General features: G+C 37.5%; 1 protein-coding gene across 1 annotated transcript in view; it reads left to right on the plus strand.

Moving 5' to 3' along the window:
* Positions 1-20,085, plus strand: part of PDZRN4 (PDZ domain containing ring finger 4) — a 407,543-nt gene that overhangs the window by 20,905 nt on the left and 366,553 nt on the right. The window lies entirely within an intron of this gene.

Here is a 20,085-nt window from a genome sequence, read left to right on the forward strand (position 1 = left end):
CCAGGTGTTTTGGGGTATAATGATCTATATATGTCTGTTAAGTCTAATTAATTTATCACATTGTTTAGGTTCTCTGTTTCCTTACTGATTCTCTATCTAGTTGTTCTGTCTATAAAGAAGACTGGTGTTTTGAAGTCTCCCACTATTGTTGTTGAAACTTCTATTTCTCTCTTCAGTTACGCCGATGTTTGCCTCATGTACTTTGAACCTCCTTGATTGGGAGCATACACATTGATGCTTGTTATTTCTCCTTGGTGAATTGTTCCTCTAATTAATATGTAGTGTCCTTCATTGTCTCTTATGCCATCTTTACATTTAAAGTCTATTTTGTATGGTATTTGTATAGCTAATCCTGCTTTCTTTTGATTAGAGCTTTCATGAAACATCTTTTTCCATCCTTTTGTTTTTAATCTTGAGTCTAAGAGGAGTCTCTTGTAAGCAGCATAGAGATGGATCATATTTTTAATTCATTCTGCCAATCCGTGTCTTTTGATTGGTGAGTTTAGTCTGTTAACATTCATAGTTTACTATAAAGGCAGTTCTTGAATCTATCATCTTATCCTTTAGTTTTTATTTGTCAGAGCTATATATTGTTCTCCCTCTCTCTCTCTCTTTATCCTTTAAAGTACCTTTACTGATACTGTCCAATTCTGTGCCCTCCTCTAGACCTTCCTCTCATATCTTTTCTTTTTTTCTTACTGGATCCCCTTTGATATTTCTTGTAGGACACGTTGCTTGTTAAAAAATTCTCTCAGCATTTTGTTGTCTCTGAAAGTTGAAACTCTCCCTCACTTTTGAAGGATAACTTTGCTGGATAAAGGATTCTTGGCTGGAAGTCTTTCTCTTTCAGAATCTTAAATATATTATACCACTGCATTCCCACCTCCATGATGCCTGTTAAATAGTCCGAACTCAGTTTCACATGGCTTCCCTTAACTATGTGGTAAATTACTTTTCTCTTGCTGCTTCTCTTCAGTGTTTGAGAGTCTGGTTAGTATGTGTCTTGGTGTGGGTTTATTTGGATTTATTCTATTTGGGGTTCATTGGGCATCTTTGATTTGCATATTTATAGCCCTTTACACTTCTCTTCATCTTCTGGGATGCTGATGTTCTTATATTTGTGTGCTTTGTGTTGTCCATCATTTCCTTGAGATCCCAGTCAAATTTTTCCATCTTTTTTGCCATTTATTCTTTTGTGCATTTGAATTCAGTTGTCCTGTCCTTTAGTTTGCTTGCTCTTTCTACTGCATCTTCAATTCTGTTGTGTGTCTGTAGTATGTTTTTAATTTTGTCTACAGTATCTTTTATCCTGTGAAATCCGCTCTTTTTCTATTTATTCTTTTAAATTCTTCTTTTTGCTCTTCTAGTATCTTTTTGATATGCTTATGTCATTAGCCAACCCATTGAGTTTATTTAGAATATTTGTATGAACATCTTTGATTAGTTGTTCTAAATTCTGTGTCTCCTCTGGTATTTCAGTTTGGCTATTTGTCTGGGCCATATCTTCCTACATTTTCATGTGCTTTACTATTTTCTGTTGGCTTTGAGGCATTTGATTATCTTGATAAGGTTATTTTGAAAGTTAATTTCCCTCACTCATATAAGGTTTTTTATTTGCTTGTATTTGTGTTGAGAGTCTCCTTTTTATCTTGGTTTGTCAGTAATTCCCTGCCAAACCAAGGCCCAGATCTCAGGCAGGATATGCAGCTCTACTTCAAGATCCATTGAAAGTGAGGCAGATAGACAGTTTGCCACACTGCACTTTCCATGTCTTCCCAGAGGTGGTGCTCTTGGGCCACCTTTTGTCCTCTGACCCACCTCTTCCTGAGCAGGATGGAGACCCAGTGCAATTTCAGCCAAGGCCATTGGTCTCAGTGTGTGCTGAAAGCTGCCATCCCTAGGGCTTGGGGGGGTTGGCACCGTGCACCTTGGTGGAGAATCTGCTTGTTTGCCCAGTGGGCCTGGTGATTGCCAGGGTTGCGCTTGGGATGACGTTTGGCTGTGGACTGAGTATTTCAACTGCCCCTACTCTCAACCAACCCAGAAAAGCCTAGTGGTGTGGTGTTGTGGTGTGACTTGGCTTCCTTCCTCATCCATGCCTCTTCAGAGCCCTGTGTATGCCTGAGGGCTCCAGACCTCCGTGTGGAAAGGGAAATGGTAGTGGGACCCAATGAGTCCTTTTTGCTGCCCAGTTGTCAAACTAGCTCCACTTTAGGTCTCTCCCTCCTTCTAAATGGGGGGTACCCAGTCTACGAAAAAGCTAGGCACCCACAGCAGCCTGTCTCAAGGGTCAGGGGCAGACACTGTATACTGGTTGAAATGTCTGTACATAGACAAATAAAGTCTGCTGGCTTTCAGGTTCCCTGTGGGAGCTCAGCTGCAGAGCTGAGAGGGAAGATCTACCACGTTAGCTATCGAGAGAGACAGGAGTGCAAGGGTGCTCTACACCTTTGGGACACACTCCTTCCAGCATTCTGCCACCTGTCCCAGGTGGAGTCATGAACAAGCACACTCACCCCATTCTCTCTGTCCCAATTTCTCTGATTTCTCATACATGGCCTCCCTATGTGGAAGACCCTCTCTGGTCACTCACATCCTGAAACTGCTGTCCCAGTCATTTTTCTGTCCCTTTTCTAGTTGTTCCACAGGGCAGGGGTGAACTCAGCCTATCTTATTCCACTATCTTCCTGAAAGTCATGTCCAAAGGAATTCAGCGTTGTGTCACACAATGTATTTGACACCCCAGAAGACAGCCATAGACTCAGTTGGAAACTTATAAGGAACTCCTTTTTTCTTCCACTTGCTCGTCCCTGCATCAGTGTTTGGTTTTACACCCTCGAGATGAGCCATGGCAGGCACAGACGCTGTTCAAGTCATTTTGAAGCCAGTAATCCTTCCTTTTTACAGAAAAATTCTACGTTTTACCTTCAACATCTATTGCACTGCCTGGCACACAGTGGACACTCAACTGTTTAATGAGTGAATTAGTAAATACAAGCCCACAAGGATAAAGCAAATCTAGTCCTGCTATTAAAACATGTTTAACATATATGAAGAGTGTAATAAAGAAGTGCTAAATGGATGAAAACGCTTTTCTGAGTTTCTTTTAAACATATATCCATCAAAAACAATTATGTGCTTCCTAGCCTGCCCACTTTTCTCTAGACCAATGTGTAATTTTGTGTTTCTGTTGACATTCTAGTGTTTGATCATCTTGGCATGCTCATTTTTTTAAATGCCACTCTTTTTGTTGGGCCAGTCTTAAATTGTTTATATCGCTTCAAGATTCTTTGTTATAGTGACAGAAAGATGAATATGATTCCTAAACTAATATTTTTGGTTTAGATACGCTGCTACAAATCTTTTCACCTTCCTGAATCTGTGGGTGCTATTCTTTAGAGGCATAATTCTTTTCAGTAGATGTGAGCAAAGAAGAGAAATCCTTTGTTTTTCTTCTTACTGAAGCTTTTACTTTATAATCCAAAACTTTATAAATCTTATCTCCTCTTTAGGTAGGTGTAATTTTCTTTGAATCCCAAATTAGAATCGCAATAGTGCCAGATCTTACTCATTTAGATGCTAAGCTACACCTAAGATGAAGGAAGATTTCTTGGTATACAGATGGTAAGATAGAACCTTACAGCTGAAATACGTGGTTGGCTCAACACAGTTAAGTAAGTAACTGAAGAGTTACATTCCTATAAATGTAAAAAGAAATACCCAGTATTCTTATTATACAATACATAGTCAAATATTATATGATCTCGAATCAGAAGCTCTCAAATAAATCATTTGACTACAATTCATATATATATGTCAAATGAGAAAGAACTCATAAAACATGCCTTGACACACAGTACAAATTATGTACCAAATGGCTGTTTATACTTAGTAATGATGAAGATGCTGCTGCTTATAAAGGCTAATGACAGCAAACATTTATTGAGTCCTTGCCATGTGCTAAACACCAGGTTAAGAAAGCCATATGTAATAAATATATTGGTGCAAGTAAAAGATGACAGTGAGTAACAACAACTTAAACTTTGATAAAGTTCAACTGTATCAGAAGTAATTTTATCATGTCCAAGCAAAAAATATGGGTTGGTTATTTGGAAGAATAGGAATTGTGGTTAACAGATAATGGAAACCTGTGAAGTTGGTGATTCCAACTTTTTAATAAGCAAGGGAGTGAAATTCAAGTTAAAGAGTACCACAATTACCACTTTAAAGAAAATCAGAAATACACTCTAAATGATATCTTTTCCCATAGCATTTATAGCTTGTAAGTTTTTATTGTTAAGGAACCCCAAAACACTTGGTTTAATTGAGCAGATTACAGACACTTTCACCCTTAGCTCTAAATAGCCTGTCTTTCATCACTTTTAAACCTTTATAATGTTACTCTGGTGTCAACTATTTCGTTTATTCCCAGGATTCAACTGTTACTACTGTTCATTCACATAATGTGCAGGATATTTATAACCTGCTAAAGTAGAGGTATGTAAGCATTACCGCAAGGACTGGTCTGTTTGGTTCAAGGAAAAAATTAAAATCAATTCCAAGAATAACCTGAATAGGATATTTTTCTGCTTTGAGAGAATGGTTCTCAAAGTTTAATATTCCTGATTTTTTCCAGATGAAACATTTTCACTAAAGAAATCTCTACCCCAATACAGACACAATATAATATGTATTGTGATCACCACTTTCCTTCTAAGATATTTGTACTCTACATGTCAGTAATGTTTGCACTATTTTGGGAATTTACCTTCTTTGTCAATTATTTAATCAGTAGCAGCTGAATAAACTTGATCTTTTAGAAAGATCATCTAATTAATTTGCTTATCAAATTTTACAATATTCAAATTAATTCTTGATGTGCATTTGGTTTTGTAATATCAAAAACTAGAAGAGATATATGGAAATATTTGTTTAATAAAACCGTGAGAACCTCTGAGCTGTAGGAGACATGCTATGTAATACTTTTTCCTCCCTAAAAAAGATTAAATAGAAGATGCCTATTATTTATTCTCTAGAGAAGAGGCCATATTAAGGAAAGAAAGTAATGATTATTAATTTTTACAAAATTTTTAAATGTTTTTTTATTGAATATTCTTAAAAAAAGTTTCCAGATGGTTTGCATGATAAAATCTTTGCCTTTTTTAAAATTTCATGCTCTAGGAGTATGTAGGTTTAATTACACAGGTTAAAAGGTTCTTAGGCCTTTTATGTGTATGTGTGTTTGTGTGCGTGTGTGCATACACATGGACGACTATGTGTAAAAGTGTGTGTTTCTGTTCTCTTGGCCATATCTGAAAGTAATATCATGTAATTTTTTAACCTTATTTTGGAAAGAGGTCCTGGCATATGTCATAAGTGGCTAAGTTAATGATTCCTGAGAAGTAGCAGCTTACTTTGAGTGGAAATATGCTGAATTAAAAATAAAAATCAACTTACATTGTTTACCTTAAAGGTAATTTGGATATGGATAAGGATATCTTAAAATTAAGCATTATTTTCTTTGTCACTAAGTACAGTGTTAGCTTGTTTTCTATGAAAGTGTTTAGGAAACAAAAGGAATTATAACTATAATGATAATAATCTATCACATTATATTGATACCCTTTGGAGGTGAAGCGGTAAAACATACTTAAACCTTACAAGGTTGTTAAAAATGCACTAAAAGTGTCATATTTTATATCTATTGTTCATTTTCAACAATTGAGGAATGCTTTTAAAATATGAAAGCATAAAAATATTTAAAATCATTTTGTTGGATATGGTTGTTGAAAAATGAAACCATACTCTAAACTCTTATTAAAAGTCACATTTTTGTCTGGGGCCATATTCTTGGAATTTATGACATCCAAATATAAATGTGGCCTTACACACTCCTCAAAATATAAGTTCTAGCTTTCCATGTTTTTTATGTAGTTCCTGCTATGGATTGGTTGGTATGGATTTTGCTTTAAGTTTTAAAGTCTCAATACTGTTAAATGCATTTCTAAGATTTTAAATTCTTTTAAGAACATCTTTCAAAAGAAACTGAAGTCCAAAAGTACTTAATAGATTTTCATTCTAAAATATTCAAATCTATTTTTAGATTTATTTTTAAATTATTTACAGCTCTTCCCTCTGTGTGAAGATGTTATTCACATAAAATCACTGCAACATTATCAGCTTTATGGATAAGTTATGTCTACATGATACAAGGGAATACAAATACATTGTAATTTTTTTTCTTTTTCAGAATCCAGTATTTCATTCTCTCAGGAAATTGGGGGTAAATGATGTGGTTGTTAATAGTCCCAGCTGTCAGACATGGCACACCAGGACGCTTTATAAATAGTCACCCTAATGAAAGGCTCATCGGTGTCCTTTTTGTCTTTGAGGGGAAGAAATCAAAGAATGTTGAAAGATTCCTGGATTCCGGGTTGACATTTTAATTTTCAGAAGTCATTCCAGTCCTGGGATGATTCTTAGAAGTTAACTGCAGGTTTTCTTGTTTTGGTTTTGGAATATAAGGACATGTTCCTATCTGTTTTTTTAATAGGCCTATTATTTTTGTTTCTTTCCTTCTGGTGCTTATAGGTAGCCATTTGGATAGGGCTGTTTTCTCTAGTCATATACCGACATTGTTGGATAAATTATTTTCCACTGTATTACCATTAGCATGAGAAATGTTAAACATTTCAACATAGAAATACAACCACAATCAGAAAACTATTATCCTGAATTTGCAACTCTAACAAAATTAAAAAAAAAAAAAATCCGGAAGCAGGCCACCTGTGGATCTCTTCTGCTGATTTGGTAATTGGGTGATAGTTCAGGCAGCAGGCACTGAGGCTGGATGTGTGTAAGTTTTCTGTAAGTTTTCTTTTCTTGTCATAGTTTTATCTGACTTTGGTCTGAGGGGGATGCTGTCCTTGTAGAATGAAATAAGCTGTGCCCCTCCTATTCAGGTTTTTGGAAGAGTTTGAACAAATTGGAGTTGAGTCTTCCTGGAATGTTTTCTAGAATACTCTGGTGAAGCCATCTTGCCCAGGGCTTTTTATGCTGTTGAGAGTTTTTTATTACTGATTCAACCTTTTTACTTATAATTGGTCTGTTGAGATCTTCTGTTTCTTCTTGAGTCAAGGTAGGTAGTTCGAGTGTTTCTACAAATTTGTCCATTTCATCTATGTTATCTAATTTATTGGTTCATAATATCTTCTCATAGTCCTTTTATTTCAGTGGAGTTGGTAGTAATATCTCCTTTTCATTTCTTCAGTTTTTTTAATTAGAAAAGTTGCAGGTTAACAAAAAAGTCATATAAAAATACAGCATTCCCATATACCTAATGTTGTTGACACTTTGCATTAGTGTGTACCTTTATTACAATTGGGAAAAGAATACTAAAATTTTATTCTTAAATATAGCATATAGTTTATAGTAGGTGTCTTTCCCCATGTATCACCCTAGTATTACCACCTTGTATTAGTGTTATATATTTGTTATAATTCATGAAAGAGCATTCTTGTACTATTAACTACAGCCCATCCTCTATAATAGGGTTCATTATGATATACTGTCCTATGTTTTATCTCTTGATTTTTATTCTTGTAACATATATGACCTACAATTTCCCCTTTGAACCACACTCACATATACAATTCAGTACTGTTAATTACATTCACTATAATGTGCTACCATCTAGACCACCCATTTCAAAATGTTATAGCCAGCCTACATAGACATTTTGTACAAATTAAGAATCAACTCCCCATTCTCTACCCCCAACCCATTCCCTTATAACCTATATACTCTAGATTCCAACTCTATGAGTTTGCTTATTATAATTAGTTCATTTCAGCAAGATCATACAATATTGGTCCTTTTATGGGGTGGCTTAGTTCTCTGTATAATGTTCTCAGGTTCATCCATGTTATCGGAAGCATCAGGACTCCATTCCTTTTTTATAGTTGAATAATATTCCATTATATGTACATACCACATTTTATTTATCCATTAGTTGGTTAGTGAACATTTGGGTTGCTTCCATCTTTTGAAAGTTGTGAATAATACTGCCATGAATATAGATATGCTAATGTCAGTTTGCATCCCTGCTTTTAGTTTTTCTGAGTATATACTTAGTGAAAGGTTTAGGAGGTGAAAGGGTGAGAAAGAAGAAAGGTAGACCAGGAAATTTAAAGTGGGGGGGAGGTTATTTCTGCGCTCCCGGGCAGAGCTCACCAAACCCAAGATGGAGGGAGGTGAGTACGCACGTGGGTTTCAGTGCGGGCAGCTTTTACAGATGGAGGTCAGGTGACATCTGGAAGGGCAGTTCATTAGTTCTGGAAGTCAGGTTGGGAGGGGTGACACAGCCTCCGCAGCTCCAGTTGCAGTGCCCTTCCCAGTTCCCCCAACCTAACACTTAGTAGTGGGATTGATGGGTCAAATGGTAAGTCTACACTAAGCTTCTTGAAGAACTGCCAAACAGTCTTCCACAATGGCTGTGCTATATTTCATTGCCACCAGCAATGAGTGAATCCCCTTCAGTCCCAATGAGTTAGCCAGGGGCCATACCCCATGGTGGCCTGCTCCAAGAGTATGGAACGGGTATCTGTAACCATCAAACAGAGAGAGAAATTTACTGTCCTTTGCCATAGCATATATGCCTCTTCCTCCTGCTCCTCTCTGAATGTATGGTGTTCTTTTAGCCTCCAGAGTTTCAAATAGTTCTTTCAGACAGCTCCTGCCTGGTAAATAGTTGTTTTGGTGGGAGGACTGAGTCTTGGCTCTCCCTACTCTGCTTTTGTCCCCAAATGCCCCCCACATGTGATTTTTTTTTAAATTTTTTTATTAATCAAAAAAAAGAAAAGAAATTAACACAACATTTAGAAATCATTCCATTCTACACATGCACTCAGTAATTCTTAGTATCATCACATAGATGTATGATCATCATTTCTTAGTACATTTGCATCGATTTAGGAAAAGAACTAGCAAAACAGCAGAAAAAGATATAGAATGTTAATATAGAGAAGAGAATTAAAATAATAATACTAATAAAAAAATATATATATAAAAAGGAAAAAGAAAAAAACATAAAGATACAAGCACACAAACAAACAAAAAAACATATTTCAGGTGCAGCTTCATTCAGTGTTCCAACCTAGTTACATTACATTTAGGTATTATTGTGCTGTCCATTTTTGAGTTTTTGTATCTAGTCCTGTTGCACAGTCTGTATCCCTTCAGCTCCAATTACCCATTATCTTACACTGTTTCTAACTCCTGCTGGTCTCTGTTACCAATGATATATTCCAAGCTGATTCTCGAATGTCGGTTCACATCAGTGGGACCATACAGTATTTGTCCTTTAGTTTTGGGCTAGACTCACTCAGCATAATATTCTCTAGGTCCATCCATGTTATTACATGCTTCATAAGTTTAGTCTGTCTTAAAGCTGCATAATATTCCATTGTAGGTATACGCCACAGTTTGCTTAGCCACTCGTCTGTTGATGGACATTTTGGCTGTTTCCATCTGTTTGCAATTGTAGATAATGCTGCTATAAACACTGGTGTGCAAATGTCCATCTGTGTCTTTGCCCTTAAGTCCTTTGAGTAGATACCTAGCAGTGGTATTGCTGGGTCGTAATCCATTCTGCCATTCTATGTCTTTTGATTGGGAAATTCAGTCCATTAACTTTTAGTGTTATTACTGTTTGGATAATATTTTCCTCTACCATTTTGGCTTTTGTATTATATATATCATATCTGATTTTCCTTCTTTCTACAGTCTTCTCCATACCTCTCTCTTCTGTCTTTTCGTATCTGACTCTAATGCTCCCTTTAGTATTTCTTGCAGAGCTGGTCTCTTGGTCACAAATTCTCTCAGTGACTTTTTGTCTATAAATGTTTTAATTTCTCCATTTTTGAAGGACAATTTTGCTGGATATAGGAGTCTTGGTTGGCAGTTTTTCTCTTTTAGTAATTTAAATATATCATCCCACTGTCTTCTAGCTTCCATGGTTTCTGCTGAGAAATCTACACATAGTCTTATTGGGTTTCCCTTGTATGTGACAGATTGTTTTTCTCTTGCTGCTTTCAAGATCCTCTCTTTCTCTTTGACCTCTGACATTCTAACTAGTAAATGTCTTGGAGAACGCCTATTTGGGTCTATTCTCTTTGGGGTGCGCTGCACTTCTTGGATCTGTATATTTAGGTCTTTCATAAGAGTTGGGAAATTTTCAGTGATAATTTCTTCCATTAGTTTTTCTCCTCCTTTTCCCTTCTCTTCTCCTTCTGGGACACCCACAACACGTATATTTGTGTGCTTCATATTGTCATTCAGTTCCCTGATTCCCTGCTCAAGTTTTTCCATTCTTTTCCGGATAGTTTCTGTTTCTTTTTGGAATTCAGATGTTCCATCCTCCAGTTCACTAATTGTAGCTTCTGTCTCTTTAGATCTACCATTGTAGGTATCCATTGTTTTTTCCATTTTTTCTTCTTTGTCCTTCACTCCCATAAGTTCTGTGATTTGTTTTTTCAGATTTTCTATTTCTTCTTTTTGTTCAGCCCATGTCTTCTTCATGTCCTCCCTCAATTTATTGATTTGGTTTTTGAAGAGTTTTTCCATTTCTGTTCGTATATTCAGCATTAGTTGTCTCAGCTCCTGTATCTCATTTGAACTATTGGTTTGTTCCTTTGACTGGGCCATATCTTCAATTTTCCGAGCGTCATCCATTATTTTCTGCTGGTGTCTGGGCATTTGATCAGATTTCCCTGGGTGTGGGACCCAGCTGGTTGAAAGGTTTTTCTGTGGAATCTCTGGGCTCTGTTTTTCTTTTCCTGCCCAGTAGGTGGCGCTCGTGGTGGTCGTCTGTCTGCGGGGCAGTCGACCCAGGAAACCGTGTGTGGAGGCGGGGGTCGCTGGCCGCGGCTTGGGGGAGTGCCAGTCCAAATTGCCCAGCTGGCCCGAGACGCCCAGCGTGACGGGAGGGCCCCGCTATCCAACGTTCCCAGTCAGACCGGGGAGCCACGTGCGTGGAGGGGACCCCAGTTGCCAGCCGCCCCGGCCGGGAAAACGTGTGCCCCTCGGGTATCTCACCGCAGCGGATTCTCCCTGCCCGTTCAGCCGTTCCAGAATGGGGTACGCTGTCTTTTTGGTCTCTGTCATGACTCCGGGAGCTGTTTCGTATTGTTTCTGTTTCTTTAGTTGCTTTTCTGGAGGAGGAACTAAGACCTGCGCGTCTTACTAAGCCACCATCTTCTCCGGAAGTCTCCACATGTGATTTTTAATGTGTTTTATATAAAATAGTTGTCTGACAGTAAACCAATAGTTTCTGTGAAAGAGTGCTTATTCTCTAATTCTTTTTTTGAAAATATTTATTTGTTAATTCAGTTTAACTATTCACTTAGCTTTTACAATGACCTATCTATTGTGCTAGATATTAGTTACACTACACCTAAGGAATTGTAATTATGGTAAAATGCTAGAGACAGAAGTGAAACAAATAGGAAGTTTAATATTGTAGTAAATGCTCTGAAGGAAAAGTTTTAGATACTATATGAGAACATAATACATTTTCTCAAGAAAGATTCACTCTTCCATTAATGCCTACTTTTGTATTTATTTGCTTTTTGTAGTCTACCATCTAGTCACTTATCATTTCTTTCTGAAGATATTTGTCATATATTTTCTTTATGGTTACTATGGTTTAAAACTTAGCATCCTAAATCTATAGCAGTCATACTTAGCTTGATACCAGCTTGACTTCAATAGCATAGGTATACACTGTTCCTATACCCCCTCCATCCCCCACCTTTTTTTTTATATTTGTTACAAATTATATCTTTGTACATTGTATTTGCAAGCATGGACTGATCATTATATTTTATGCATTTGCTTTTTAGCACCTATAAAAAGTAAAAAGTGGAGACCCAAAAGTATAATGCAGTATTATTGGCAATTATGTTATCTGTACAGCTCATTCATTACCTTTACAAAAGTTCTTTATCACTTCATGCTATTTTGATCCACTGTTTAGTATCCTTTTCTCTCTGCTGAAGAACTCCCTTTAGCATTGCTTGTAGGGCACATCTAATGGTAATGAACTCCCTCAGCTTTTGTTTATGTAAGAATGTCTTCATCTTGCCCTGATTTCTGGCTGGATATCAAAGTCTTGTTTTGCCACTGTTTTCTTTTAGTGCTGTAAGTATTTCGGTCTATTACCTTCTTGCTGTTACCAGACGAAGGCATTGGATTCTTTTATCCAGTGCACTCAAATGACCATTTCCTGAACTACCAGGTGTTCAAAGAGAGGAAAAGTTTATTACTAGGTGCATAGCAGGAGATCAGATGGCCTATCAGCCAAAATCTGTCTCCCCGATCATCAGTAATACTGATAGTTTTATACCATCAAAAGAGGGGCACGATTTAGGATAAATAGAAATATGGCCCCAGATGATACAATTAGAGGTGATCTAAGTATTGAGCATGTGCAGATTGATTAAAAGCTTAGTCACAGAACAATGTATATAAGAAAATGACAGCTGTAATGTGGTGATGGGCATGGTTTTTGGTACCATCAGTGAGGTATAGGTAACTTATAGGTTAAAGTCTAAGCTGTTGCTCATGTCAGGTGGGCCCACTTTGATTAGATCCAGTCTTGGTTATCAAGTTAACTTTGGATTTGGGGTGGGATAGTTCTGGACTGACTCAGGACCCTTCATTAATAAATATTAGGGGCTGTCTTTAGTGATCACAAACTCTAAAGTTGAAAGTTAGATAAGTGGGCACAAGTGAAGGCCACAAGGTTTTTGTTTTTGTTTTTGTTTTCTTTTTTTTCTCATGGGCAGGCACTGAGAATCAAACCTGGGATCCGGCATGACAGGCAAGAACTCTGCCTGCTGAGCCACTATGGCCCGCCCAAGGCCACAAGATTTTTATAATCACATGGGCACAAGATAAAGCTATACAATCATCAGCAGAGATCAAGGCAGCTGTATTACAGTTCAGAGATTTCAGGTATTTCCCTCTGTCTACTCCAATATACCAGAAAGCAAAAAGAAATATCTGTATAACGATTCAGCGATAAAAATCATCCCTTAAATCCTAATTTCTTAGTTACATTGCCTCCATGGTTTCTGTTCTAGTTTGCTAGCTGCCATGATGCGATATACTAGAAACAGAATGGCTTTTAAAAAGGGGAATTTAATAAGTTGCTAGTTTACAGTTCTAAGGCCGAGATAATGTCCCAATTAAAACAAGTCTGTAGAAATGTCCAATCTAAGGCATCCAGGAAAAGATACCTTGGTTCAAGAAAGCCGATGACGTTTAGGGTTTCTGTCTCAGCTGGAAGAGCACATGGCTATGTCTGCTAGCTTTCTCTTCCAGCTTCTTATTTCATGAAGCTCCCTGGGAGGCGTTTTCCTTCATCTCCCAAAGTCACTGGCTGGTGGACTCTCTTTTGTAGTTCTGCAGTATTCTGAAGCTTTCTCCATAATGCTTCCTCTTTTAAGAATTCCAGTAAACTAATCAAGACCCACCTGGAATGGGTGGAGACACATCTCTACCTAATCAAGTTTAGTACCCACACTTGATTGAGTCACATCTCCATGAAAATAACATAATCAAGTTTCCAGCCTATAATACTGAATAAGAATTAGAAGAAACCATTGCTCGCACAAGATTGATTAGTATTAAAACATGGCTTTTCTAGGGTACATGAATCCTTTCAAACCAGCACAGTTTTGCATGAGAAATTGGCACAATCTTATTGGGATTCTTTGAACATAACTTGTTTATTTTTGCTTATAGCCGTCATCACTCTCTCCTTGCCCTTGGCATTGGACAGTTTAATTACTATGTGTTCTAGTTTGCAATCTGCTGGAATGTGATATACCAGAAATGGAACAGATTTTATAAAGAGAATTTAATGTTAGGAGTTACAGTTCTAAGCCTATAAAAATATCCAAACTAAAGCATCCAGGGAAAGATACCTTAACTCAAGGAAGACCGATAGATCAGGAACACTCCTCTCAGCTGGGTAGACACGTGGCTAGCATCTGCTGGTCCCTTGCTCCTGGGCTCTGTTGCCTTGGGCCTCTGTTTCTGTGGGGGTTCCTCACTTTGCTTCTCTGGGACTGGCTTTTATCTCTTTATTTCCCTTGGCTCTCTCCAGGTTTCTGGTTTGCTTAACATCTCATGGTGACAGCTGCTGGGCTCCAAGCATATCCAGATATCCATGTCTCTGTTCTCCAAGTATCAGCATCTGTGTCAGCTCTGCTCTTCTAGGTTTGAATTTTAAAATCAGTTTAGTAAATATATCTGACACTCTGAAAGAAACCTATCCTCTGGTAAAGCAAAGACCATTTTCTCACTTCTAACCCAATCTCCCCTCTTCTGTTTTTTTCATTTGTTTGCTTCCTTTTAATGAAGCACATATAGACATCATCCATCCTGAGCATGCCTAGAAAATAGACAATGCTGCATATCAAAACTGTTTCCCATTTTTCAGAGTTTCTGTCCACACCACCAACCCCTTCTAAAGCCCGTCCATAACCTCACTGAAGAAATAGCTAAGCAGTGATGCAATAGCTAAGAGAGACATTAAACCATTCATATAAACCTCCCACAGAGTGTCACCTTGGGGTTTGGAGTGAATAAGTCAGATAGCAAAGGGTTGAAACACCATGGAAATGACTCCATTCCCAAAATTGAAACTTTCCTGGGAGGCAATTAAAAACAACCCCCGACATATCTTTTCACAAATCCATTTGCTTCCCTCTCCCTACCAGCCAAATGAACATATTGAAAGGATTAAGTCAGCTCTGGAAAAACAGGTATAACAGCTTTGGGGTAATTAAAACTGATTTTTCCTCCTTTTTTGGTGCATCTGTACTATTTCCTCAGCTCATTGATTCGTATGATTTGCAATCCAGTTGACATCTGTCTCTCAGTCAGGAATGGGGAGGGTAAAGAAGATGCAGCATTTAAAGGGCTTATTTAGGAATTAAAGAAACATGTCAAAGGCTGAAGAACAGAAATATTGTTTCAGAGCAGACCTGATTCCTGATTTTGAAAACTTTAAAAGTGGAAAATTTCATTCTGTAGCATAAATCTGCTATAGTAATATAGTGTTGCACTCACTTCTGATGTATGTATGTCATTCAGGTGCATTTGAGTTTCAGCATAGTTTTGAATGACTAGAAATTAACTTATGTGAACTAAACACAATTATGTTATGCCTTTTCTAATAACAATAGTTTGAAGAAGTAAGTGACTAATCATGGAGGAATCTCAAAGAATTCAATTTGTCTGCTAAAATAAAATAATAAAATAAAGACTTAACTTCCATAATTAATTATAGCTTATTTCCAGAAAGTATGATATCATTTTTAAAGATTGAAATGTGTGCAAGTATTTTCCATCCATTGTGTTTTGTACATTTTTATTTTATTTCTACCCCTTTACTACAAGTTCAGATATAAATCTTAAGTTAACAGTAGAAATATTTCTAAATCCTTAAGCATATTTTTAGTAATAATAATGAATAGACTTATGGGAGAAAGTAAATTCTGCTTCGTTCAACACACATTCACAGGGGATGTTCAGTGTACAAAAACAAAGCCTTTGCTTTTCAGTTGACAGTAAGATATTGAAGCAGACAGATGATTGCACACTAGCTTCTAAGTGCTAAAATAACAGCTAACAGTGGAAGCTTAGAGAGAGTATAAACATAACTCTAGCCCTAGTTGGGCATGGTGGAAAGAGGCCAGGAGAAGGGGACTCTGGAAGTTTCCTGGAGATAGTGATCCGTGAGTTTTGATGGTTGAGTACGAGTATGGGCATCATGGCTAGAGGTGAGGAACAGCAGGGAGAAGAGACTTGGGTAGTCTCAAACATCAGATCATATTTGCTCCAGATATTCTCTTTTTGTAGATATTTTGCTATTAAAGTAGAGGTCAGGGAGAAGAAATAATCTCGTGGTAATGCTTTAGAAGTTGGAACTTGGCATTCTTAACAATGAGAGTAAGTATATCTTCTTTGCTAAATAATTGTAGCCTTGGCAATGTTTTTTTTGTACATCGGCAGGCACCGGGAATCGAACCCGGGTCCTCTGGCATGGCATGGCAGGCAAGCATTCTTGCATGCTGAGCCACCATGGCCCGCCCCTTGGCAAAGTTTTTGATATTTTGTGCTGAATTTCAAACAGCACAAATATTTGAAAGAAATTGGAGTATACCTTAGATGAGATGTTAAAGCTGCTCACTGACAAACCTGACCTTGCCTCCAGAGAGTTACAGTTTACTGTTAGGTAAACTCATTGTGCTACTTCATGAGTTTATGAATCCAAAACTGACCTTGACATGATATTAAGAAATTAGTCATAGAAATTTGCTATTTTTTCAGAAAAAGGAAACTTTTTCTTTAAATGATATTTTAAAGCAATGGTAGCATGTTTTCCAAAAAATTAAAAATTCCGTATGTTTTGATAACAAGTTTTAGATACCACAGCTTCTGCTGCTAATATAAGCCACACCATTAACTGGAAAATTTTACAGATTTTTTTTGAGTCAGTTTGACCTAGATACATGTCTGACTCTGCACTCATATGGTAGATGAGCCTGTGTGGGCATTTTCTATGATGTAAACAAATGCAAATAGATCCTAGGGGAAAGGACCAGTTGAAAGGCATTTTACTGAGTGGAGGAGAAGCAATAAAGGAGGGCCTAGGACCCCAGCTCCAGAAGAGCAAGGGTTTTATCTGTTTGTTTTTTTTCCCTTTGTGCTATCCCCAATACTTAGAGAAAGTGCCTGACATTCAGTGCCATTCAATTTTTTTTTGAATAAATATTTGAAAGTAAGGATAAGTGAATGGCCCAGACAGAATCTGATTTCAGAAGCTGACTTGAATGGTGTTTACAGCTAGACAGTGGCAAGAAATACATGATAAATTGTTGTCAGTTCTGTAGTCCCAAAAGTTTCAGAGAATGGAATGACGGGGAGATTGTGGGATGGACCAGGCAGTTCCAAAAAATGTTGGGCATAGGTAAAGAGGGTGGGTCCTTAATAATCATGTGCATATCTTGACACCAGTAGAGTTTGAGTATTTTTGGTTACTATGATTATAACTTGGAAGAAAAACAAAATGCCAGAGAGAAAAGCATCTGTCTGCCCAGAGGGCCCATCTTCCTATGTACTATGCTTGGACCTTAATTATGGCAATACAAAATGTTGTGTATTTCCACATTGTTTCTCCTCGTCTTCCTCTTCCTTCTCCTCCTTTGTAGACACACTAGAAGATTACATTTCCCTGCTCCTGGGTGTATAGGTGGGATCACAGGTTGGACTAAGTTTTAGCCAGAAGATTACAAACGAAAGTAATACTACTTGTAGGCCTGGGTATGAAACAACTGTGCAATTGTCCATGTTATCTTTCTCTCCGTCTCTTCTGCTCACATGCTGAGGAGCAAAGGATTATGAAATGGTGAGCAACATTTGGAAGGAGGCCAGATTCTCACTGCTTGGAGGAGAGCCACCTAGGAGAGCTGCCTGACCAAGAACATGTACTTGAGACTTGACATAATCAAGAAACAAACCTTTAGAATGTGTTAAGCTTCTGAGATTTGAGAGTTGTTTGTTGCAACATACAGTCATACTAATATAGAAATTGGTAATTTGAAGTGGGTGTTCTGTTCTAACATAAAATATATGGCATCGACTTTTTGTTCAGGGCACATGGAAAGGAAGCTGATAACCCAGGCTGAAAAGATTAGTGATGCACATTCGATTAAGCTGTTGCTTATTTTAATTTGGGATGCAGATAACATGCCAACATATGTAAGGAAAGATCTTAGGGAACTTAAGTGGATTGATATTTATTAGCTTTATTTAGCAAAATGTCCGAAAAAAGAGACAAATTCAGGAAAGAACTGTTTGGTTTGCAAGCAGAAATGATAAGGAATAAAGGAAGTATAGAAATTCACAGCTTTACAAGCTTGGAAAAACCAACTGCTTCTGGATCTCAAACAGAGATCAACTTACTTTGACTTCAAAGAAAAAATCTGATTAAGTGTATGTGTGGTCTTTCTATTCCAGAGTGAAACTCTTAGTTGTCCTCAAATTATATTATGTGAAAGAGTCATGGAGCAGGAAAGGAAATTTGGAGAAATTGAGGGCTCTAACTCTCATTGTCCTTGCACAGCTGACAGGCTTTCTAAGCTTTAGGTCTCCAAAAAGGTATACTCACCAAGACCTACTTAGCCGACTTACTCTTTGGCAAAGGAGAATATTAGGCAAGGAGAGTTTCTAAAGGTTGGAGCTAGAGCCAGAGAGGGCAATGGACGAGGGAGTTCCCCCAAGAGAGCAGAACCAGAACCCAATAAAAAACTTCTGGATTTAGAAGGTGTAGTTCTAGAGAAAAACATTAATATATATTTGACAAAATTTACTATGTCATTTACGTAATTAAAAAACAATAGCAATGACTGAATGATTTTGACAAATCGACAGCACTTCTAAGAGAAAATGTGGTAAAAGACAACAGGGTCATCACTGGCTCACAGAGTACCCCTTTACATAGCAATGACAATTGGTGGTGGGTTGACACCCACTGGGGTGATTAAGAGCCTGTGTGTCATGCTGTCCTTTTGATTTCAGTCATGCAGTCTGCCATCTAGTCTGTGGCCATGAGCTATTTTTGGTTGTGCCATATATTTTGGCTAGAAATGGTCGTTTGATTTACAGGTTGTTGTACATACTTATTTTACTTTTTGGTTGTAATTGTGCAAAATTTAGGACATCCTTTTGATATTTTTTTCTTTTCCACCATACTTACCCAGAGCACTGGCTGTCTTTAGGCAGCCATGGTAGGTAATGAGAAGAAATGAGTTGCTAATATGCTGTAGATCACAGAAGATAAGGTTTTCTATTCATTTACATTAAATATCATCAGGTTAAACTGACTGAATTTGTCCACAACTTAATGAAATATTTAAAACTCTTGTCATGTAATTAATTGGATAGTCTAACAACCTCTTTGATTGATTCTCATATACCTTTAGTGTATATTCTAGGTTTGTGTGCGTGTGTGCACGCATGCGGACGGGCACATGCACTTTGTGGATTTGTAGCTTGGCTAAAACTACGTATTTTTAGTAGCTTATTTTTGTTTACCAAATTATAGATTTAAGATTTCATTTTACTCTATTTTAAGGAATGGATAAAGCTTGCATAAGAAGTTGATGTTATAATCGTCATTGCCTCTTTTTAGAGTCTTTACTGACCAGCACTATGAAGGAATCTTGAATATAGACTTGATGGGGCTACTTGTATTCAGAGTGTTACCATCAATGTTTACAGTGTCATAACTGAATTATTTTTGAGGTGATTTGTGTATGTGGATATGAAAGAAAAAGTTGTAAGAGTCAGGTTCTTATTAAAGTTCTCTAAATTCCTTTCCTCCCTCTTCCTTTCTCTGTGTGTGTGTGCAAGTGTGCATGCACGTGGGTGTGCAGACACACGAGGGGACCAAAGATGAATATCCCTCTGTGCTGGTTTGAAAGGATGTATGGACCCTAGAAAAGCCATGTTGTAATCAAAATCCCATTTTGTAAAATGGCAGAATAATTCCTATTCAACACTGTTATGTTTGAAACTGTAATCAGATCATATCCCTGGAGATGTGATTTAATCAAGAATGGTTGTTAAACTGGATTAGATAATGACATGTATCTACCCATTTGTTTGGGTCTTGAGAAGTTTCTGGAATCCTATAAAAGAGAAAACATTTTGGAGAACAAAGGAGATTTGGAGAGAGCAGAGAATGCTGCAGCACCATGAAACATAGAGCCCTTAAGGCAGCGACCTTTGGAGATGAAGAAGGAAAATGTCTCCTGGGGAGCTTCATGAAACCGGAAGCCAGGAGAGAAAACTGGCAGATGACGCCATGTACACCATGTGCCCTTCCAGCTAAGCGAGAGAGGCCCTGACTATGTTCACTATGCGCCTTCTTACTTGAGAGAGAAACCCTGAACTTCATCAGCTTTGTTGAACCAAGGTATCTTTCCATGGATGCCTTTGACTGGACATTTC

This window comes from Tamandua tetradactyla, chromosome 7, assembly GCF_023851605.1.
Source record: "Tamandua tetradactyla isolate mTamTet1 chromosome 7, mTamTet1.pri, whole genome shotgun sequence".
Taxonomy (NCBI): domain Eukaryota; kingdom Metazoa; phylum Chordata; class Mammalia; order Pilosa; family Myrmecophagidae; genus Tamandua; species Tamandua tetradactyla.